The sequence below is a fragment of the Schistocerca americana genome, chromosome 4 (genome assembly GCF_021461395.2).
Source record: "Schistocerca americana isolate TAMUIC-IGC-003095 chromosome 4, iqSchAmer2.1, whole genome shotgun sequence".
NCBI lineage: Eukaryota > Metazoa > Arthropoda > Insecta > Orthoptera > Acrididae > Schistocerca > Schistocerca americana.
This window is the reverse complement of record NC_060122.1, coordinates 453,010,829-453,036,871: the sequence shown is the minus strand read 5'-3', so window position 1 is coordinate 453,036,871 and position 26,043 is coordinate 453,010,829.

Sequence of the window (26,043 nt, the reverse complement as noted above, 5' to 3'; positions counted from 1 at the left end):
CCGATGTGAAAAGAAAGTTGCTTACCGTTTTAGCCAAGTTTAGTGTTGTCTCCTTCAAAGTAATTCCCTTCTGATTGCACACACTTTTTCCAGCGCTTCTGCCATTGATGATAACATTTCTGGAACTCATCTTCTGTAATATCCTCCAAGACCCTCGTCAAAGCTTTTTGGACATCTTGTGTTGTTTGAAAATGATGTCCCTTGACAGCCATTTCGACTCTCGGAAATAGAAAAAAGTCGCGCGGAGCGCTATCTGGTGAATAAGGTGGCTGTGGTAGTACTGAAATTTGTTTTGAGGTTAAAAATTGCTGTACTGACAGAGCAGTTTGGGATGGTGCATTATCGTGATGCAGATCTTCAGTTATTATTAGACGAACCGTTTCTCGATTGATGTTAAGTTCTTCTACAATCATTTTCACGGATAATCTTCGATCAGATCGTACGAGTTCACGCGCCCTGGCCAAGTTCACATCCGTCCGTGAGGTTGATGATCGTCCACTGCGGTCTTCATCTCCTACATTCGTTCTGCCTCCACTAAACATTTTATGCCAACGAAGAACTTGAGCTCTTGACATAACCTCCTCTCCAAAAGCCTTTTGAAGCTTACCGTATGTTGTCGTCAGGTTTTCACTCAATTTAACGCAAAAATAAATGACATGCCATTGCACAATATTACGTGCTTCCATTTCTGTGACGAGAGACACAAACACATGTTAACTTATTGCAGCTCATCTCACGACTGAGCAGTTGTATCGATGTGCCGCTTGGACTAGAAGCAGCTTATAGACCAAGGTCAAAGATATTGTGCCTACTCACGCCTGCAGGGTTGCCACATCTTCCGAAGAAAATCAGTCTCATTACTGTCGCACCCCGCATTTATTCGCGTCAAAAGTACAATTATTATATGCAATGGTACGTAATTTCAATGCGTTATCCTTTGTGACGACCCAGATATAACTGTTGCACTGCAGATACATATTTCCTTTTCATTTTTTAAAATTACAACGTATTATTCTCATTCACTGTGAAGTTAGAGGTCTGTAAACTGAACGGCGGAATCATCCTGCGATCGCTGCTTGTCGCGTAAATCTGCATTCACAGTGGCACCGAAAGCGGTCACCAGACGTCATCGCTAGACGTCGCCCGATGATATCGGCCGACAGATTTCTCACGGTGCATCTGATCTCCTTTGTCAAGTTTTTAGTGGGCTCAAGGAGGTTAGGTTGGACCAGAATCTATTGTATATAGATTTTTAACCACCAAGGGTAGAATGGATGCCACAACGAGTGCTTGCAAACGAGTGTTAAAATGCAGCGTTTGCTGTTGAAAAGATGTTGAATGCTTGTAAATGAGCTACATGTATCTTGAAAAGAACGTGGCGAATACTGTGTATTCTGTCCTCAATTACTGGAATTCCAAAGTTTTACACATGTATAAGATGAAACGAAAAACATCATGCCACAAAAGTTAAAAACGCTTTCTCACGCCACTTTTCTTCTCTCACCACCCATTAGCGTCGGAAGAGGCCGCCACCTTAGAAGCAAACATGCCTTAATTGACATTTTTCATATGTTTTATTTGTATGTATTGCGAAAATATGTAGTTCCAATGATACACCACATTAAGGATCCCTGTTTGCCATGCTAGAGTGATAGGGTGTACGATTTTGGTGTATAAGGATATAGGCTATCTACATGACACACAGATAAAATTTGTGTGAGAGAATAAGCAAGTAATTTCTAATTAATGAAAGGCAGATTTGTGATTCCAAAGCAGCTCACTTCATTCTAAAAATGGTGAAAATTAATGCAATACTAGCAATATATTCAGAAAATCAGATTCTAGTACTGGAAACTTCAACACTCTTTAAACACTTGTCCAGAAGATTTGAGAAAGTAAGTAACAAGGTTTGATATTTCGTTGTATTTGCTGTGCAAGACTGAAAATCAGGTTTTAAATTAGTCTTTAGGGCATCGTAAATAACATCCAACATATCACACACAAACTTTGAAATTGTACTTTTCAGAACGAGGTATAGGGCTAAATATTGGAAAGATGTGATCTCCAGATGTCTAATATCGAAGTGCCCCTTGTAGTTTTACTTGAGCCAGAACTGCAACTTTAATGTGAGTATATTTTGTGATAGAGCTCGAATCACACGACTACAACTACTCGAGATTTGCTTCCGTACCCGTGGTCTTCGGTCCCGGGTTCGATCCCCGCCACTTCCTAAATTTTGATAAATAATCAGCATTGGCGGCCGAAGACTTCCGGCATAAGAAGTCAGCCTCATTCTGCCAACGGCCTTGTCAATCAGGGCGGAGGAGCGGATAGAGGTTCAGGGCACTCTCTTCTCCTAGGGGTGGGAAAATGCCCCTCAAGGCGGAAGAATCAGCAAATGATCAATGACATGAGGATGCAGAAGGCAATGGAAACCACTGCATTAAAGACACGTAACGTGTATCCACAGGACATGTGGCCTGTAATTGAAGAAGTGTCATGATGATCTCTCCATTGGCAAAAGATTCCGGAATAGTCCTCCATTCGGATCTCCGAGAGGGGACTGCCAAGGGGGATGTTACCATGAGAAACAGATTGAATAATCAACGAAAGGATAACGTTCTACGAGTCGGGGCGTGGAATGTCAGAAGCGTTAACATGGTAGGGAAACTAGAAAATCTGAAAAGGTAAATGCAAAGGCTCAATCTAGATATAGTAGGGGTCAGTGAAGTGAAGTGGAAGGAAGACAAGGATTTCTGGTCAGATGAGTATCGGGTAATATCAACAGCATCAGAAAATGGTATAACAGGTGTAGGATTCGTTATGAATAGGGAGGTAGGGCAGAGGGTGTGTTACTGTGAACAGTTCAGTTACCGGGTTGTTCTAATCAGAATCGACAGCAGACCAATACCGACAACGATAGTTCAGGTATACATGCCGACGTCGCAAGCTGAAGATGAACAGATAGAGAAAGTGTATGAGGATATTGAAAGGATAATGCAGTATGTAAAGGGGGACCAAAATCTAATAGTCATGGGCGACTGGAATGCAGTTGTAGGGGAAGGTTCAAATGGCTCTGAGCACTATGGGACTCAACTGCTGAGGTCATTAGTCCCCTAGAACTTAGAACTAGTTAAACCTAACTAACCTAAGGACATCACACACATCCATGCCCGAGGCAGGATTCGAATCTGCGACCGTAGCGGTCTCGCGGTTCCAGACTGCAGCGCCAGAACCGCGCGGCCACTTCGGCCGGCCTTGTAGGGGAAGGAGTAGAAGAAAAGGTTACAGGAGAATATGGGCTTGGGACTAGGAATGAAAGAGGAGAAAGACTAATTGAGTTCTGTAACAAGTTTCAGCTAGTAATAGCGAATACCCTGTTCCAGAATCACAAGAGGCGGAGGTATACCTGGAAAAGGCCGGGAGATACGGGAAGATTTCAATTAGATTACATCATGGTCAGACAGAGATTCCGAAATCAGATACTGGATTGTAAGGCGTACCCAGGAGCAGATATAGACTCAGATCACAATACAGTAGTGATGAAGAGTAGGCTGAAGTTCAAGACATTAGTCAGGAAGAATCAATACGCAACGAAGTGGGATACGGAAGTACTAAGGAATGACGAGATACGTTTGAAGTTCTTTAACGCTATAGATACAGCAATAAGGAATAGCGCAGTAGGCAGTACAGTTGAAGAGGAATGGACATCTCTAAAAAGGGCCATCACAGAAGTTGGGAAGGAAAACATAGGTACAAAGAAGATAGCTGCGAAGAAACCATGGGTAACAGAAGAAATACTTCAGTTGATTGATGAAAGGAGGAAGTACAAACATGTTCCGGTAAAATCAGGAATACAGAAATACAAGTCGCTGAGGAATGAAATAAATAGGAAGTGCAGGGAAGCTAAGACGAAATGGCTGCAGGAAAAATGTGAAGACATCGAAAAAGATATGATTGTCGGAGGGACAGACTCAGCATGCGGGAAAGTCAAAACAACCTTTGGTGAGATTAAAAGCAACGGTGGTAACATTAAGAGTGCAACGGGAATTCCACTGTTAAATGCAGAGGAGAGAGCAGATAGGTGGAAAGAATACATTGAAAGCCTCTATGAGGGTGAAGATTTGTCTGATGTGATAGAAGAAGAAACAGGAGTCGATTTAGAAGAGATAGGGGATACAGTATTAGAATCGGAATTTAAAAGAGCTTTGGAGGACTTACGGTCAAATAAGGCAGAAGGGACAGATAACATTCCATCAGAATTTCTAAAATCATGGGGGGAAGTGGCAACAAAACGATTATTCACGTTGGTGTGTAGAATATATGAGTTTGGCGATATAGCATCTGACTTTCGGAAAAGCATCATCCACGCAATTCCGAAGACGGCAAGAGCTGGCAAGTGCGAGAATTATCGCACAATCAGCTTAACAGCTCATGCATCGAAGCTGCTTACAAGAATAATATACAGAAGAATGGAAAAGAAAATTGAGAATGCGCTAGGTGACGATCAGTTTGGCTTTAGGAAAAGTAAAGGGACGAGAGAGGCAATTCTGACGTTACCGCTAATAATGGAAGCAAGGCTAAAGAAAAATCAAGACACTTTCATGGGATTTGTCGACCTGGAAAAAGCGTTCGACAATATAAAATGGTGCAAGCTGTTCGACATTCTGATAAAAGTAGGGGTAAGCTATAGGGAGAGACGGCTCACATACAATATGTACAACAACCAAGAGGGAATAATAAGAGTGGACGATCAAGAACGAAGTGCTCGTATTAAGAAGGGTGTAAGACAAGGCTGTAGCCTTTCGCCCCTACTCTTCAATCTGTACATCGAGGAAGCAATGATGGAAATAAAAGAAAGGTTCAGGAGTGGAATTAAAATACAAGGTGAAAGGATATCAATGATACGATTCGCTGATGACATTGCTATCCTGAGTGAAAGTGAAGAAGAATTAAATGATCTGCTGAACGGAATGAACAGTCTAATGAGTACACAGTATGGTTTGAGACTAAATCGGAGAAAGACGAAGGTAATGAGAAGTAGTAGAAATGAGAACAGCGAGAAACTTAACATCAAGATTGATGGTCACGAAGTCAATGAAGTTAAGGAATTCTGCTACCTTGGCAGTAAAATAACCAATGACGGACGGAGCAAGGAGGACATCAAAAGCAGACTCGCTATGGCAAAAAAGGCATTTCTGGCGAAGAGAAGTCTACTAATATCAAATACCGGCCTTAATTTGAGGAAGAAATTTCTGAGGATGTACGTCTGGAGTACAGCATTGTATGGTAGTGAAACATGGACTGTGAGAAAACCGGAACAGAAGAGAATCGAAGCATTTGAGATGTGGTACTATAGACGAATGTTGAAAATTAGGTGGACTGATAAGGTAAGGAATGAGGAGGTTCTACGCAGAATCGGAGAGGAAAGTAATATGTGGAAAACTCTGATAAGGAGAAGGGACAGGATGATAGGACATCTGCTAAGACATGAGGGAATGACTTCCGTGGTACTAGAGGGAGCTGTGGAGGGCAAAAACTGTGGAGGAAGACAGAGATTGGAATACGTCAAGCAAATAATTGAGGACGTAGGTTGCAAGTGCTACTCTGAGATGAAGAGGTTAGCACAGGAATTCGTGGCGGGCCGCATCAAACCAGTCAGTAGACTGATGACCAAAAAAAAATAAAAATGTGTTTCACACATAGGTCTTCGGCTTTAACATACTCGAGATGATTCGTGGTGACCTTGAAAAGAAAGATTACAAACTCTCTCTTTTGATGAATTTACCTGAAATTGTGCAGACATACGTCAATTAACCTTCAATGACTGTCATTCAGCATACGTGTGAAAGATAAAATAAAGTCTAAAATAGGGTACCCTGAACACCTAAAGCACAGAGAAGTAGATACATCACACCAGCAATATAAATGACGATAATACACAAATGTTAAGTACTGTCAAGAAATGAGAGAATATTTCATAAACAGGATGTCACAAGGGTTGTAGAAAATCGTAAAGTTTAATTACAGGACAGCTGACATTAAATAGCGTCAAAAACTTACCAGAAACAGAATCAACACCCCACTGACATCAAAACGTGGGTAAGCAGTAATTATAACCTATAGACCGCTAACGTCCACCTATCACAGTCAAAAAAAAGTACATTACAGTAATTTTAAGCATAAGAGACGTCATCCTTCTCACTCGAACAAATTATTTTTTGAACTTATAATTTATAACTAAAATTTGTGATAAAGATTTTGCCTATTTATGGTTTCCAATAACCCTGCTATTCCGAATTATATTCCGATTACGACGTTTTCATCCTCAGGATGCCACAAACTCCTTCTTTGACTAAACTTATCAATTTTTCACAGTCGATATTTCGTGTTGTGTCGGTAGATATGGCCGAAAAAAACAAACTGATTTGAATTTCACCGACTGTCGTCCGAAATCTGTACGTTCAGGCGATGAAATCGGCTACACTGTGATCGCGCAATTAGTGGCGTAGTTTTTTGAAAAGATCGGTTGCGTTCGGCCGATGTCGGTCGTCGGTGGGATCTACCGATATCGTTGACACCGTGAGTGCAGCCTAAGCTGTAGCGGTGGCCGGCTCAGCGTCCATGGCTGCTGCAGGAAGTTGCTGCCGTCGGCGTGTTGCGTCGCTAGTGCTTTCCACACGAAACAGAAAAAAAACAAAGAAATTTATAAAATATTGTTTCTAATGCAACGTCTTCGCACCCGTACTCGCTTATACCTACTCACACAACAAAGGGTAGACAGCAGGCAGAGAAACTGAAATAAAATACATTATTTCATTTCTAGTAATGTGTATTGCCCATTTTAACGTTTAATTAGTTATTATTTCAGTTTTTGATAGTCTTAACATTTTATTTGTTTGATTGAGAAATTTCTCTTTCAAATTTTCATCTGAAGCTATCACGAATAGTTTGACAAAGAATGAAAATAAGAGGGTCACTGTAACGGCAGATAGCTTTTGAAAGACAGAATGTCTATGCGATTGCAGTGAATTAAAGATATCTGGTTACAGAAGGAGCTTTCCACTCTGCAGCGGAGTGTGCGTTGATATGAAACTTCGTGGCAGTTTCCTATCAGCCCACACTCCGCTGCAGAGTGGAAATCTCATTCTGGAAACATCCTCCAGGCTGTGGCTGTCATGTCTCCGCAATATCCTTTCTTTCAGGAGTGCTAGTTCTGCAAGGTTCGCAGGAGAGCTTCTGTAAAGTTTGGAAGGTAGGAGTCGAGGTACTGGCAGAAGTAAAGGTGTGAGGACGGGGTGTGAGTCGTGCTAGGGTAGCTCAGTTGGTAGAGCGAAAGGCAAAGGTCCCGAGTTCGAGTCTCGGTCCGGCACACAGTTTTAATCTGCCAGGAAGTATCTTGTTACATGTTGTGTAAACAAAGAAATGACACAACGACTGGGAAAATGTTTGAAGGTGTTGCCTAAGCCGTTGTATTTCTTCCGTAAAGTACATTAATCGTACACAATGCCTATGGCTTAGAGATCCATTCGAAATACTTACGCACTGCGTATTAACTGCAACGCAGTTTCACTAATCCTCCAGACGCGATCTTAATACAGTATGAAGTAATTAGTCTGATACAGCAGTAAAGGTCATGTGAGGTGTCATATCAGTCACAGCGCAATAGGATTTAAGACCTCTTTATTTACTTAGACGCGCTTAATAAACCCATCACATTAAGACTCTCACCAAATTTAATACACCGACTGCCATATGCGCCAGCAAAGAATTAAGATAACAGAACGAAAGCTTAAAAGACTTTTAAATCTGAGAAGGCACAAACTGAAAAAATCTAATGACTTTGTGTGGTATGTCGCACGTTACCTATGCAGATATATGATCTGGCATATTGCTCACATAAGATCAGACAAGAGATTTTGATCTCTCTCAGAAATTTCCGATATTATCAACATAAATGACGATGATATACAGATGTAAAGTATGATCAAGAAATGAGACAATATTTCTTGAACAAGGTGTCACAAGGATTGTAGAAAACCGTTAAGGTTAATTACTGGACAGTTGACATCAAACAGCGGTAAAACCAATTAAATAGAAAAATTCTGAAATTGAAGACACGTTTCAAAGAAAGATGAAAAGAGGAAAACCTTTTCCACAGCACCCAAGCAATTAATTCAAACACTTTATAAAAGTGTATATTATGTATGTATGCTCCGCATCTCCTTCTACATCACTGGACGGATTTCATCCAAACTTGGTGCACGTATCATTTACTGTCTGAAAAGACCCACTGTGGGGGTAAGAAACACCTGTCTCTTAGAGGGACGGGGATGAAAAAGAATCGTAACTCACGGTGCGGAAATAGACTATATTCGCCCAACATTTGTGATTGAGAGCACTTAATTACTTGCAACAAACTTTACTCACAATTTCAAACCATTACTATACATTTTCTCGCTCACATCCCCCCACAAAACGATGAAAGGAAAACTGTTTGTCATAGACCACATTTTGGCTGTTCGTGAAATAAAACTGCTGAATCAGACATGACCCTTCAATTTATTGTCTCTTGTCTAACAATTCTATACGAAACACATTTCTCAGACCGCATTCACTGACTGTATCTGCAAAAATTTATCATTGTGTGAGACATACTTCGGGAGATATTACGTCATAAACACTGACATGCGAGAAAAACTGCCCCACATTCACGACGTCTTCATATACAATTGGACTTATGTGCAAAATTATATGGTTGTACGACACACAAAAAATGTTCAAATGTGTGTGAATTCCGAAGGGTGCCTAGACTTACACACTAGTTAAACTAACTTACGCTAAGAACAACACACACACCCGTGCCTGAGGGGGGATTCGAACTCTCGGCGGGAGGGGCCGCCGAAGGAGTGACATTGCGCCTCTCACCGCGCGGCCACAGTATGACACACAGTTGAGGAGATATGACATCATAAATAATCAGCCGCTTGAAAACGAAACTGCAGAGCGAAATTCGCTAGAGATGCAGGTGAAATATGTATACAAATATGTCTGAACTGTGTTAAATATGAGTAACATATAAGGGACATACACTGATCAGCTAGAACATTATGACCACATACGTTGTAACGTTGTTGCTTTAATTTGTGGTGTAAGTGGTGCTGATAGACAATAAAAGCGGGTTAAAAGCTGTGAGCTGTCTGGGGAAGTTAACCTTGCATTACTGAGCAACTGTTTCATCAGGTATCCAGTCTAGCTTACCAAATTCCCAACCAGACTAACATGAATTATAATCTTTTAATAGTCATACGACAACCGGTGATATGTATATAAAAAAGAGAATTTAAATAAAAAGAAATAAATCAGTTTATATTTGGAAATTTATTTTAACATTGATCATTGAAATTTCAGCATATTAAACTCGATTCATAACTAAGCTGGTGCCTTATTTAGGATTGTGAAAATGTGAGATTGTAATCTTACGGAATACATCAAATATTGAGCCAAGATTGGGAGACTGCATACAACACTGCATTCATAAAATAACACACGAAGAACGTTGAAACATATGCAAGAGGAAATTAACCACAACCAACCGATTCAATTTTCACCCAAAGAAGTTACGTTCGTAGCACAATCCTGTCCGTCATGTAATTACCACACACTGGTATACTAAATTCATACTAACTCCCTGTGAAATCTTCCCGAAAAGAGTAACTGAGGGCTACTTTGATGATTACACCACATGCTTCACGTGGTCAACTTGGTTTGCACAAAGGGTGTAACTCCACAATAATTTTGATAATTAAAATAAATTAGATCGAAAAGCAATTTGCAAAAGAAAAACCTCAAACTGGTTACTATCGTCTTACTATTAACCTGATGGGTCAAACCATTGTATGAGCACGTGGTACTGGTCTCACAAAGTACACCCAACGTGGGTTGAACATAAAGAAATGTTGCTATATTGAAAAATATTGTCAAGACGAGACGTTATAATCTCACGCACATTCGCATTTAAGATTGATGATCTTAGAGTTTCTGATCAACACGTGGTTCCACTTTACTCACAAAGTAGTGACAAAGCAACTACCGGAATATATTCTGAACTTCACACTCGAATTACACTGCACTGCAATTTAAGATAACATTAGATATTTTAGAGCTAAACCTGAAATAAAGGTGATTAAATTTTCAGTTAGGCTGAACTTAAGAAATCCATTGTCCTACGGACTTTGCAGACACGCGCTTAGCCAGAGATCTTACCACTTCAGACGCTTGCCACGGACAGACTGCCGTGGTCCCTTCCTGAGGGTGGCTCACAAATACCAACGGAAGTGGCCAGAGGGGCAGCTTCCTATACCAACATGACAAGGGACGGACAGGACCATACTAAGGATAGAAACCTCTTTGCTTTTAGAAAGCGTAGCTACCTGTTCCGACGTTGGTCCTACTGTTCTCTAGCAGACAGGTTTGTCTGCTACCCTCAAGCATGCAACTACAAATACATTTGCTCATTCATCCTCTCACACAGAAGGGAAGGGGTATGACAGTATCTTATCATATACAGTATATAAAAGAAAGCGGATGTAGGTTCCGTATGAGACTGTGTGACATGAATTACATATAAACTGTGTTTTTAAGTGTAGTAGTGTGACAGATCGTTCTTGTTTATGTGTAAAAGTAACATGTTCCTCTACTCAGTCTCCTCCCAGATAGTCAGAAACGCCACAGTAAATTTATAAGAGGAATTTATGCCGTAAATGACAACAGATTTAAGAAATTAATATGAAAGGAATCCAACAGAGACCTTTCAACGTGATAGCCGGTATGTGCACCAGTTGTCACGGATGACAGCAGCGACGCGTCATGGCATGAAGGCAACGACGACTTGGTAGCCTCGCTGGAGGAAGTGTTCACCACATCTGCACACTCAAGTCACCTAATTCACATAAATTCCGGGAAGAGGGAGGGGGGGGAGGGTGATGAGCTCTGACGCCACGTTCAATCACATCCCAGATGTATTCAATCGGGTTGGGGAGCCAGTACATCAATTGTGACTCGCCACTGTGTTCCTCTAACCACTCCATAACACTCCTGGCACTGTCACATGGCGTATTATTTTGTTGAAAACCGCCATGAAGGGGTGTACGGGGTCTGCAAACATCGTACGCGGTTTGCAACCACTGTACGATACTCCTTGGCCGTCATGGTGCCTTGCACGAGTTTCTCTGGACCGATGTTCCCCAGAGCGTAACGGAGCCGCCTCCAGATTGTCTCCAATATGAAAGTAGAGCAGCATAATCGACAGGACCGATTGCGAACCTCTGGTACAGAGCCGATTGGATGGTCGGAATCAGAGAGTCGGTTCTGCGACCGTGGAGGCTGCAGATTCCTCGACTTGCGCCGAAGTGTGGGTGGGTTTCGGATCCCGCTGAATAGATCAGGAGTCCACTACACGCAGGAGGCTGCTACACGGATAGCAGGGGCTGTGCAGCATGAACTGGATGGTTCTGCGACCGTGTAGGCTGCAGATTCCTCGACTTGAGCCTAGGGTGGTTGGGTTTCGGGTTCCGCTGAATAGATCAGGAACCCACTACAAGCAGAAGGCTGTTATACGGATAGCAGGGGCTGTGCGGCATGGACTGGATGGTTTTTTTATCTTAGAGGGTCTCCAGAAAACACAAAAAGGGCTTCAGTCACAAAGGGTGCAGGCCGAACACAGAAAGTACTTAGATACAGAAACCATCGGTATAACATTTGTAAATTGTCGTAGATGTGTTGGGAAAGTACCAGAGCTCCAAGCGCTAATAGAAAGCACTGACGCTCAAATCGTTATAGGCACTGAAAGCTGGCTAAAGCCGGAGATAAGCTCAGCCGAAATTTTTACGAAGAACCTAACGGTGTTCCGAAATGATAGGCTAGTCACAGTTTGCGGTGGCGTGTTTTTTGCTGTTAGAAGTATTTATCTTGTCACGAGATTGAAGTAGATAGTTGATGTAAGTTAGTATGGGCATAGGTCATTGTTGGCAACCGGAATAAAATGGTAATTGGATCCTTTCACCACCTCCCAGTTCAGATGATACAAATGCTGAAAGGTTCAAAGAAAACTTGAGAGTTTGATTTCAAACACGTATCCGACTCACACAATTGTAGTTGGTGGTGACTTTAATTTACCCTCGATATATTGGCGAAAATACATGTTTAATTCCGGAGGTACGCATGAAACATCATCCGAAATTGTGCAAAATGCACCCTCTGAAACTTATTTCGAGCAGTTAGTTCATGAGCCCACGCGAATTGTAAACGCTTGTGAAAACACACTTGACCTCTTAGCAACAAATAATTCTGAGTTAGTAACGAGCATCAAAACCGATCCGGGGATTAGTGAACAAACCGTTGTCCTAGCAAGATTGTATATTGTAGCCCCCAAATCCTCCAGAAATAAGCGAAAAATATACCTATTCAAAAAAGTAGATAAAAATTCACTTGACGCCTTCCTGAGAGACAATCTCCACTCCTTTCAAATTAACACTGTAAGTGTATACCAGATGTGGTTTGAATTCAAAGAAATAGTATCAGCAGCAGTTGACAGATTTAAACCAAATAAATTAACAACGAAAGAGCTGATTTACCTTGGTACACAAAACAGGTCAGAATACTGTCGCAGAAACAACGAAAATACATACCAAATTTAAACACACGCTAAATCTCCAACTCTGTCGATCTTTTACAGAAGCTCGAAATTTAGCGCGGACTTCAGTGCGAGAAGACAGTGCTGTCAAAGCAGAGTCTCTAAACACAGCCATCCGAAATGCCTTCACAAAATAAGAAGTAAATATTCCAGGATTTGAATCAAGAACAGCTGCCAACATCAGTAACATAGAAGCAGATATCCTAGGAGTAGTGAAGCAACTTAAATCACTTAATAAAAGTAAGTCTTCTGGTCCAAACCGTATACCAGTTAGGTTCCTCTCAGGGTATGTTGATGCAATATCTCCATACTTAAGAATCGCTCAACAAAAGAACCATACCCAAAGTCTGGAAAATTGCACATTTCACACCAATATTTAAGAAAGGTAGTAGGAGTAATCCGCTAAATTATAGGCCTATATCATTAATGACAATAGGCATCAGGATTTTGGAACATATATTGTGTTCGAACATTATGAATTACGTCGAAGAAAACAGTCTGCTGACACACAGTCAACACAGATTTAGAAAACATCGTTCTTGCGAAACACAACTAGCTCTTTACTCGCACCTCGTGTTGAGTGCCATCGACAAGGGATTTCAAACTGATTCCGTTTTTCTGGATTTCCGGAAGGCTTTTGACACTGTACCACACAAGCGGCTTGAGGTGAAATTACGTGCCTACGGAATATCCTTTCAGTTACTTGAATGGATTCGTGATTTCCTGTCAGAGCGTTCACGTTTCGTAGTAACTTACGGAAAGTCATTGAGTAAAACAGAAGCGATTTCTGGAGTTCCCCAAGGTAATGTCATAGGCCCATTGCTGTTCCTTGTCTATATAAACGATTTGGGAGACAATCTGAGCAGCCGTCTCAGTGTTTGAAGATGACGCTGTCGTTTATCGACTAGTAACGTCATCAGAAGATCAAAACAAATTGCAAATCGATTTAAGAAAGATACCTATATGGCGCGAAAATTGGCAATTGACTTTTAATAACGAAAAGTGTGAGGTCATCCACATGAGTGCTAAAAGGAATCCGTTAAACTTCGGTTACACGATAAATCATTCAAATGTAAAGACCGTAAATTGAACTAAATATCTAGGAGCAACAATTACGAACAACTTAAATTGGAATGAACACGCAGAAAATGGTGTGGGGAAGGCTAACCAAACACTTCCATTTATTGGCAGGACACTTAGAAAATGTAACAGATCTACTGAGGAGACTGCCTACACTACGCTTGTCCGTCCTCTTTTAGAATACTGCTGCGCGGTGTGGGATCCTTACCAGATAGGACTGACGGAGTACATCGAAAAAGTTCAAAGAAGAGCAGCACGTCTTGTATTATCGCGAAATATGGGAGAGAATGTCACTGAAATGATACAGGATTTGGCAGGTATATCATTAAAATAAAGGCGTTTTTCATTGCGGAGGAATTTTCTCACGAAATTCCAATCATCAACTTTCTCATCAGAATTCGAAAAATTTTCTTGACGTTGACCTACATAGGGAGAAACGATCGCCGTGATAAAATAAGGGAAATGAAAGCTCGTACGGAAAGATATAGCTGTTCGCTCTTTCCGCGCGCTATGAGAGATTGGAATAATAGAGAATTATTGTGAAGGTGGTTCGAGGAACCTTCTGCGAGACATTTAAGTGGGGTTCTCAGAGTACCCATGTAGATGTAGATGTAGACCCGCAGTACAGGTGTCAAGGAGCTGATCCCATGGAAGACGAAGTATTCACGCCATCCCATCAGCATGATGAACAAGGTATCGGGATTCATCAGACCATGCAACGCTCCGTCATTGCGCCAACGTCTAGTGCCGATGGCCAAGTGCCGATTTCAGTCGTACTTGCCGATGTCGATCGTGTTTACAATGACAGATGCATGGGTCGTCGGCTGCGGAGGCCCGTCGTTAGGAAAGTTCGGTGCATTGTGTGTTCAGACGAATTTCTACTCTGCCCAGCATTGAAGTCTGATTGATGTTAGTTCCGCTCAGTGCGCCGCCTGTCCTTTTTTACCATTCTGCCCAGCCTGCGACGTCCGACATCTGTGATAAGGAGTGGCCGCCCAACCCCACGACGTCTGGGCGTAGTTTCACCTTGGTTTCGCCACGTGTTGAAGGCACGCATCACAGCATTCCTCGGACACTTAACAAGTCGTGCAGTTTCCGAAATGCTCATGCCGAGTCTCCGGGCCATCACAATCTCCCCTCGGTCAAACTCAGATTGATAGCGCGCCTTCCCCATTCTACAGGACAGCAAGCTCACGGACACTACATGCACCTTGCAGGTGTCTGAAGAGCAGTCATCCCTCGCTGTGTGACGCTGCAATGACCTGGATGCGTTTACGTCAATAGTAGGTCGGTTGTCATAATGTTCTGGGTGATCAGTATATAAATGTTCAAAACCGCAGGTAAAATGTTCCTTCCAAACTTCTGGCTCAATTTCAACCAAAGTAGTACACATATGAATTACTATCTGGAAAGAAATATTGAGCCAGTATCCACCTACTGGCGTGGGGTTGTTAACGTAGAGCGAGAAGGAGAACGGATTGGCAAGAGAGAGGGGAAGGATGATATGGACACAGATATGGGAGAGAAGGAGATGGACAGAGAGAGAGGGAGGAAGAAATGAACAAAGAAAGTGAAGAGGAAGAATGGATAGAGAGGGGGGGGGGGGGAGGAAGAGATGGGCTGAGAAAGAAAAAAGGAGGAGATGGCCAGAGAGAGAAGAAGGAGGAGAGGGACATTGAAAGAAGAAAGGAGGACTTAGCGAGAAGGAGAGGAGGAGATGGACTAATAGAATAGGAATAAATATACGAGTATAACTGGGTAACTCAGGTACTCAGCTAGTAGAGGACAGAGCTACATCTAAATCACAATGAAAAAAACGAGGTATTCAGAGTAATACAAATAAGTATATTAAGGTATTCCTTGCATGTAGAAAGGGGGGACATTAGGAGATGGTGATGTTACACTAAAAATATTTAAAGAGAAAGAAAAGCTTTACAAATGGTACAAATGGCTCTGAGCACTATGCGACTTAACTACTGAGGTCATCAGTCGCCAAGAACTTAGAACTAATTAAACCTAACTAACCTAAGGACATCACACACATCCATGCCCGAGGCAGGATTCGAACCTGCGACAGTAGCGGTCGCTCGGCTCCAGACTGTAGCGCCTAGAACAGCACGGCCACTCCGGCTGGCAAAGCTTTACAAAAACATTCTGTGAAATCAGTTACAGAAAGTCTGCTAAAGAAGACCAATCTTCAAAACTTTAACATTGTCATCGTTATTCTATTTCACACTAAACGAGACAACCAAGACATAAAAAATTTAGATCTCTGAGCCTTCTCTCAGTAAAGTACCAGGTATCACAAAAAATTTAGCAACCACATTAAAAATTAGATTTGAGCCAAGTAAAGGAAAATAAGTGGATCTTTAAATGGATGTAGCACGATGGAACATTTGCAGTTATGAGCTAAATTAACGAACGGAACGATCAGTGTAAATTAACTGTTTCTGGAATTCATAGATTTGAGAAACACTGAACTCAGTTTCAACAGCCCTGGAGAAAAACAGCTTTGATTCGACATTTGTTACTACACTGGAGAATACACACACTATAGTGCAACTTCTTCCATTAGACTTCATTACGAAGAAACTTGAACGCTAAACAGGGCTTCATCGGTGGAACACACATGATTGTAGCAAAACTCAATGAATTTGCAATTAATGCTCAGCTAATTGACACCGGGAAAACAGTTGTAGTACAACGGAAAAACTTAGCACCATCTGATCCAAGCATGTATTTCCAACTGTCAGGAAGACGGTAGTTGGCTATTAAAATTGCATTCGCGATCGTTACAAACAAGTAGCAAGGACAAACACTTCAAAGAGCAGGACTGTATTTACCGAATCCCGTCTACACTCATGGACAATTGTACATAGCCAATTTCAGCGCTAACTAAATCAAGTAACATTTTTTTAAAATTAAAAACAAAAAGTACACTAAGATGAAATTATTATGTCAAATATCGTTTGTACGAGATATTTTAACGCTCTGCAAAAAATTTTGTTCAAAATTATGTGCGTGGAAATGTTTATACAGGGATGTATCATACATTCATGATTATTATTTCACGCCGTTCATTTCAAGACGTTTTCTCTTCATTCCCACAACAACCGATATCGCCGGCCGGAGTGGCCGTGCGGTTCTAGGCGCTACAGTCTGGAACCGCGTGACCGCTACGGTCGCAGGTTCGATCCTGCCTCGGGCATGGATGTGTGTGATGTCCTTAGGTTAGTTAGGTTTATGTAGTCCTAAGTTCTAGGGGACTGATGACCACAGCAGTTAAGTCCCATAGTGCTCAGAACCATTTGAACCATTTTTGAACAACCGATATCCCGACGATTACATTTACTCCAAATTCTTAGATTATTTTAAAGTATAAATGTGTGAAAGATCCGCGTGGGACCCATGGTATTCTAGTATTATACACCTTTTGCAGTAGTAACGGATCCAGAAGTGACGACCAAAAATCCATTTATTTAATATCCATATCCGTCCTGGTCTATACAGAAGTAGAAACGAATGTGTATGTAATGGAAATACCCGTCATATTCACATTCTTAGCTTCCCTGCACGTGGACTTACCGGCTACAGAATGTGATCCATGAAGGGTAGGACGTAACGTGAAAAGCGACGTCAGAGCCTTCTCTGTATTGTTCCGTGAACTCCCATTACGGGAAGATATGTACACATTTCTTGAAAAAGAAAATCATGAGTATGTTAGACGCTTTGAGAAGAAATACTGCTATGGAAAATTAAATTAATGAAGATGTTGTCGATCACAACATTGATTTATTGTGGCACTAATTTGTAAGTTTCAATGAAGTTGATTAGACTAGCACATAAAATACGTTTTTTTAGGTCATCTATCACTCCTTGTGAGATAATCTGAAAAATACTTCCAGGAATATATTAACTACAAATTCTCAAGTATCCAGAACCAATTTAGAGTCAATAACCCATCTGCATTTACTTCTTTAAAAGAAGAAAATCTTACTGAACTTTATTGCGACGGTACAATGACAACAAAATTTATCAGATTAAAGGAACCTGTCGTGACAAGTGAAACTTTGTGCCAAGCACGATTCATTCGTCAGATCACAATTTCAGCTCATTCATCTGTTTGCAGTGGTATCATTTCGCGTCACTGTTTCTTCATTGGTATCGTCGATACATGCATTTCATTGTAGTGACATGAATTTATCTGAAAATTTAACACCATGGAACTTCATAATTTTTGCATATCAGTAAAATATGAATATCCGCTGCTCAAAGAACATTACTTCCATTTGTAACATCGTATTTGTGAGGAACTTGTTTTCCAGCGATCGATGTAGTAAAAAACGTGAAAAGGGTTTGATTCCGAATTTTAAGAAGTTGTTTAGCGAACAACATGCTTATACAACTCATAAATTACATTAATGATAAACGTGTACAAAAAATTGTTGTAAGTTAAAAATAATTACGTTATTTATTACTATGTTTTAAAACTGTCCTAACTACACAAATATGTTCTTCAGCTGTATTGACAGATGCAAGGCGCTACGGAAAAATTCTAAGTTGTACGGACGCCGAGAATCATAAATGTTTGGGGACCACTGAGGTCAATGGTTGAACTACCAAACTCACATTCATATGGAGTGAAAACCAGATTCATCTTCAGATATTCAGATTTAAATTTCCACGGTTTCCCTAAACGTTCAGCTATCCAAATTTAGATTTTCATGGTTTCCCTAAAGAAATTAAGGCGACTGGCTCAAAATGGTTCAAATGGCTCTGAGCACTATGGGACTCAACTGCTGTGGTCATCAGTCCCCTAGAACTTAGAACTAATTAAACCTAACTAACCTAAGGACATCACACACATCCATGCCCGAGGCAGGATTCGAACCTGCGACCGTAGCAGCAGCGCGGGTCCGGACTGGAGCGCCTAGAACCGCACGACCATCGCGGCCGGCTAAGGCGACTGCCAGAGTGGACACTTTGAATAGCATGCAGCCTCTTTCTTTCCCGTGGAATATCCAGCTTATTCTCATACTCTAATTAGTCGTAGTCGAAGAGACGTTAAACTCCAATCTTCCTTCCTTTCTTTCTTGTGGCACCTCCAACGTATACAGACAATTGTCTCTTTGTTTGTGATTGCGCAGTTAATGTCGGATATAGAACATATTGTGATCACTCTTCATTGACCTTCCGATGGGCTAGAACGAACATTTCAAGTGTGTCGGAACCATCAACAAACGCTTGAAATGACAGTTGGTCGTATGAAAAACAATCTTAACCTAATTGTTACTGTCGAAATTTCTGTAAAACTCCAATAGTGACGTTCAACAACGTGCCACGATAGTTTCCCAGGCGGCAGTTGGCCAGCATGCAACAGCAGTGAAAAGTTCTTCTCTGTGAGTGTATTTCTTACTTACCTGTTGCGGTGCATGGATTAATGACAGTTCTTTGCCATCGCTCTGTTGAGCTAAGAATGTAACTTCCTGTTTTTCTTTGCCCTGTATCTACATCTATATGACTACTCTATAATTCATAATTAAAGTGCTTGGCAGATGTTAATCGAATCACCTGCAGAATATTTCTCTACCATTCCGCTCTCGAAAAGCACGTGGAAAAACTAACACTTAAATCTTTCCGTATGAGCTCTGATTTATCTTCTTTTATAACGATGGTAGTTTCTTCCTGCGTAAATGGGAATCAACAAAATATTTTCTCATTCTGAGGCGAAAGTTGGTGATTGACATTTCGTGAAAAGTTCTCGCCTCAATGACTACATAGGGTCTTTCTTTTAACGATTTCCACACCAACTCACGCATCATATTCGTGACACTCCCCTATTTCGCGACAATGCAAAACGAGCTTCACTTCTCTGAACTTTTTCTATGTCCTTCGTCAATTCTATCTCGTAAGGATCCCGTGCCGCACAGCAACACTCCATAAAGGGACGGACAAGCGTAGTGTAGCCAGTCTTTTTAGTGGATTTGTTGCAATTTCTTAGCGTTCAGCCAATAAAACTTTGTCCTTGGTTCGCCTTCCTTGCAGTATTTTCTGAGAGTTCGCTCCAGTATAAATTGCTCGTAATTGTAAACCCTAATCCCGAGCTCTTACATTGCGCCCCTGCTCTAGGGGCACAGTTGCTCATAGCCGTAACACGAGGCGACAAACGCTCCGAGGCGTGTTGTCGTTTACTCATTAGCATGCGATGCTAAGTAGCTGTATTCCTTCACGTCCTGACTGTAATGGCGTTATCTTACGTGTGGTGCAAACGTGTGAAGTGCACGACAAAGACGAAGGTTTTAAGATTGTCTGAAAGAAACGAACTCGACGTAAGAAGAAGAAGTCACAAAACATCACTGACGCCACTACGCGACAAATTCCACTCCCAATCTCCAATCAATTCGCCCCCTTCCAAGTAGATGGTGTGCCGGCCGGTGTGGCCGTGCGGTTCTAGGCGCTTCAGTCTGAAATTGCGTGACCGCTACGGTCGCAGGTTCGAATCCTGCCTCGGACATGGATGTGTGTGATGTCCTTAGGTTAGGTTTAAGTAGTTCTATGTTCTAGGGGACTGATGACCACATATATTTACTCCCATAGTGCTCAGAGCCATTTGAACCAACTGAACCAAGTAGATGGTGAGTTAATGGAAGTGCCTCCTCAACTGGCGACGGAAGACGCGCAACAACCATCCACCTCTGGCGCAGGACAGCCACCTAAACTTCCACCGACGACAATTCCTCCAATAACCAGGCAGTGTATGGACAAACGTCTTTCCCTAGACACCGAACTGAAGAGACATGTGGCTAGCTCAATCAAGACCATCTATAAGGGGGAATCGATTGAGCACCTTCGGAACAATAGCGAATCGACCGACAGCAATGCAGTTCTTCCGTTCGGTGTACACCAACCTCCAAGTGAGAAGATGCTCCAAGTCGCCGCCAAATATCTTCTGGCTGAAATTACGGCGAAGCAAGTTGAGGCTCTACTACAAGCAGTTTTACGCAAGCTGTGGTGCACCAGTGCAAGACGAGGGTCGAAAAGACGATTTCATTAATGGCCTAACCCGTCCAATGTGTCACTCCCTGCTGGCCCAACGAGTGACGCAATTTACGTCTTCCGTCATATGATAGACACAAAAGTATAGAGACGGTGGAAATTTGCAAACCTAAGGAAAGTCACCACAATGTAAACGCTGCCAGCGCTATTTCAATACTGCAAATCACTGTTCACTTCCGCCCAGGAGCGTCAAATAAGGACCCCCCCCCCCTCCCGCCCACCCCCTAGCACAGAACGCAGAGCTGCACGAACTCTCCAACTCAAAAACTAACTCTCTTCGAAGAACACCCAGACACTTGGAGAGGTTGTAGCACGTTTCAACAGGCTCTCCGCACCTACACGGCCCAAGGCCAAGCTGCACGTTTACGAGAACAGCGAGCGGCAAAAACACCTTCACCACCGGCTCTAAACAGTAGAAGCACTTTCAAACCGACAGGCTCCGTCGACCTCCTGGACGAGACGGTCGTCATGACAACGGGAACGACGACCACCGACGGACGCTCCACAAGAACAGTCCTCCTTTGTCTCCATAGAACTTTTGAAGACTTTCTCAAACATTTCTTACTTTCTCCCTAAGTCACAATACCATATTTGCATTAATGACGACCAGTTTGAAGAATTTTAACGAAGCACTAACCAACATCTCCAAACTGGTGGTCCTCTTCGAAGATGCCATGGCACTCTTTGCACCTAGCTATGGCCCACAGAACTACCATTCTATGGGACCTTTCACTCTGTATATTTAAGGCCACTGGTGTTTTAAATAAGAAGGCTGAACTGGAAGAATTTACTGTTCTTCATGTGGAAGTTCTATTTGTTACTGAAACACAAACTTTTAAGATCCGCAACATGTCCTGCTATAGGGCAGACTGTGCCAATGGACGCGGGGAAGGTACAGCTATTTTTATCAAGTATCCCATCACTCTTGACTGACGACTCTCCCAGCGCTGGAAATCCATGAAGCCACAGCCATCACCATTTCTACTGCCTACGGCCAAATCACGCTTATCTCTGTGAACCTGAGCCCCAATAGAGAGTTTATAGAAGAGGATCTCCGGGCGATTTGACCGAACTGAGAAAATCTTTATGTTTGGTGAAATCAACACAAGTCACTTTGTATGGCACTCTCGACGCAACAAGCCGCAGGTGAGAGACTCTATGCTTTGGAAGAAAAACTTGATGCTATCATGTTCATGTTCGCGCATGAGAATCCAACGCACATTCCATTGCCCCCCCCCCCCCCCCCCCCCCGTCATGCTTAAGAATCTGGGGCTGTATTTGCTATTGCAGACGCTCAGCGACTTGACCTCCAACTATCAGTCCGTCTTAGGCGTAGTCACAGAGGCACACAACGTGGCATCCATCAAAAACATCGACGAATTGAGACCAGTTTGAGCTGTGGCTGCAAAACGATTTCGACCGACTATAGACGTTTCATCTGTAGCCCTTATTGTTGAAGCCATACACAAACTAACTGGGCAAATTCGAAGAGCATACAAACAGGCATCACTCACTACCACCTATCTTATGCCTTATCAAGAGTACCTTTGTCCACTCATCCAAGATTTGAAAATTCGTAAGAATAGGGCAGGTGTCGCTGGCAGCGCTATCCCAGCCCAGAAGATCAGAGGGTGATGAAACGTCCATCAACCACTGTGCGTTAGTATATCGAAATGATATGTAGGGGTACAAAATGTCCACCTTCATGCTCCAATCCCGGAACGAGAGGAGTCTTGTCCGCATTCTAAAGAATCCACAACTACTAAACCAAGCACTTCAGGGTCCCGCAGGGCCGACGTGCGACCCACTTGCCAAAGCAGGACTCCTCGCTTCAACGTACAAAGCTCAGATCGATGTGGATTCTCCATAGGGTGGTGGTAACACTGATGGGATCGGGCAGAGAGCATAATCAATCATGGAGACTGCCCAGCAAGTGGAACCACTTCTCACGACCCCAGCGGAAATCCGACGGATAATTCGCAACCTTGGCATCACTCATGACCAACTTAAGCACATTCCCTAGAAGACACTTGTTTTGCTCACACACGTCTACAGAATGTCGTTGGGATACTTCATTCGAAGACTGGTCAGGTGGTTCCTATTCTGAAACCTGGGAAATATCTAAGCCAGCCCTCCAATTATCGAGCCATCAGTTTCTTGCCGAAAATTTCCATAATTTTTGAACGAGGATGCGACCTGCAATCCTTGGCCTGGACGTGATAATCCCGGATCACTTCGCCTTTCAATATCGTCTTTCAGAGGAATTACAACTTCTACGGATCTCAGAGTATGTCGCCTATAATATGAATGTGTTTAATTATACCGCCGCCATCTCTTGGATGTAGAGAAGGCATACGATCGGGTCTGGTGTGACAAACTGAGCACCAGAATGTATGACCTTCATGTTCTTTCTGACTACTGTAAGTCAATCAGTAGATTTTTTCAGGACAGGAAGATAACAGTCAAGATACAGGGACAACGCACCAGTCTAATCTATCGGAAGGCGTTCCACAGGGACTGATTTTGTTACCACGACGCCCTGATCTCTGTAATCACCCATTTCTGCACAGTCGACCACTGAGCCAGACGGACAGCATTAAATAGCCTGGTTTCATCCTGGACGGGAAGCTACTTTCTAACAAACTCGTTCGAGAGAAACGAATCAAGCTGCTACTCCTTCCTCACCATATCAACCCTACACCGGCCAGCACGGAACTATGGACCAGGACCAAGCTCCGCTTTTATTCTGCAACAATCCTTCCAGCTCTAATCTGTGGCTGCTTGACATAGGGTACTGTTTGTCCCTCATCTTTAGCCCTCCTTCAGACAGTACAGTGCTTTTGGGCCATACTCCATACATCTATTTGGGCCTGGATCCAGGACCTCCACCATGATCAAATGGTTCAAATGGCTCTGAGCACTATGGGACTTAACTGCTGAGGTCATCAGTCCCCTAGAACTTAGAACTAATTAAACCTAAGTAACCTAAGGACATCACACACATCCATGCCTGAGGCAGGATTCGAACCTGCGATCGTAGGGGTCGCGCGGTTCCAGACTGAAGCTCCCTGAACCGCTCGGCCACCACGGCCGGCCTCCACCATGAACTTAAGATGACTTCCCACTATGAAACTCCTCAACAAGGGTAAAGTGTTATGCCCGACAGCAAGGCACCTTGAGTATGTCAGCCATATGGCACTGGCACAGTGGCACAGGATCAAGGTCAAATCAAACTTGAACAGACGAAGCATATGCCTTCTTATTTGATGGTTTACAGTGTGTAAGTGATCTTAATGTATCATGGTCAGCCAAGTACTTGTGTGGGCTGTGGTCAGAACGGCCACATCTGGTCGGATTGCAAACACAGGCGCCCGATTCAGACGCTGGTAGGAGTTGTCGCACGGCCTGTGACACTCATAGTGGGCTGTCACCTACGCAAAAGTTGCGAAGTTGTCGGATGCACTGTCCAGATTCCTTCTGATCTGTCATCGTTGCCAGACACTGATGGGAAGGCGAGTCTTTAGTGTCCGTCCCCATCATCTCTGGTGGGAACGACGCCTTCGGACGCCCGTCAGGACCCGAGAAGTGACACTGTAGTAGCGATGGACGTCGACTGCGGCGTCGTACCAACCTATGCTTTCCTTCCAGTTGGGGTGGTGTCGGATGACAGCCGATCCCACTCCAATACAGGACAACACATTAGGAAGCAGAAGTCACCGAGGAACTGCAAGACACGTCGCCGCATGCCATCTGATGATTGTCTCCTCATGATGGCGCATGGGATGACACAGCAATGTCGAACGGCGCGTCGATCTCGGAAGGCCTGCTGTTGAGCATGTCTTCTTCTCCCACCCACCCCACCCCCCACCCCCCTGCGTCAGCAGTTTGTCCTCCATAGCCTGTGGCGCTCACGCTTCCGCCATCGGCTCCCTTTGTTGACAAACCATCTCTGGAGATCTCCGACATGCAGTGGCGTCCTGATGATTCTACGTATCTCATCACAGTGATCGCCGCACATTACACTGTCTTGTGCGGTCTGACCTGGCAGAATGCCATTTGTGGAACCCATGTCTCGACAACAGGACTGCCTGTGCCCCACATAAACTGACGATGCTCCATGACACACTTCATGCGGCGAACTTGAAACGTGACCATCTTACAGAAGGTGCATATCAATGGTTTTCTTAAACCATCTGTGTATATCCCTTTCGTCTCAAACCCATAAGATACTGGTAGCGGCGTGGTGATTAGCAGCTATGAAGGTTTACTCGTCGACAACGTCCATTATCTTCAGGATGCAAGGGCATGGCTCTCGCACTCTTTGCTGACCAATCTCTTTCAGGATTGAGGAAGCAATGGGAACTCTCTCCCTTCTTTGCGCAGACAGTCTCTTCTCGTTTCCGGGGCAGTCCACCCTGAGGTACAGCTGCTTGCACAGAGATTGCCATGATCATCTAGTCTCTGCCTTGCGGAAACACAGAAACACATTCATCATGACCACCCCAATTTCATGCACCACACCACACATTCTTCCAGTCACATTGATCGCTTTTACATCTTACACTCGCTGGTGAGAGGAAGAGATTTGGCCTTTCACTTTTTCTGAGCATGTGGTGTATGACTACCAGAGCCTGTGGCATGGAAGGGGTGTTTGGAAATTTAGTGTGACTCTACTGGCGTCTTCAGACTGCCGGCAGCTTATCAAGGTGACTTGGGATTCATATGACTGCCACCACCATTTACGTTGTCATGGTGACTGTCCAACGCAAAACCTGCCAAGTGTTGAGAGACTGCTCTAAGATTATGTGAAATTTGGAAATTTGTGGTAAGTTCCTATGGGACCAAACTGCTGAGGTCATCGGTCCCTAGGCTTACACACTACTTAATCTAACTTAAACTAACTTACGCTACGGACAACACACACACCAAAGTACTGATCACAGTCCTCGTGCGCCGCCGCCTTGAAAGGATGGTGGTGCGAGCCTGCAGTTGTGACCATATAGCTTTGGAAGCTCCACTTATGTACCACCTTCCGGAAGATAGGCGAGGACGGCGCTGGGCCCTAATTCACACAACCAATGAGGATGATGGCAGACAACATGACACTCAATGCAGCGTTCGACATGACATTCACGCCCATACTGCTAGGTTGTGCACTAACTACCCCCACCCCTGGCTGTCATTGAAGAAGTCTCTTGGCTCACATTTGCATG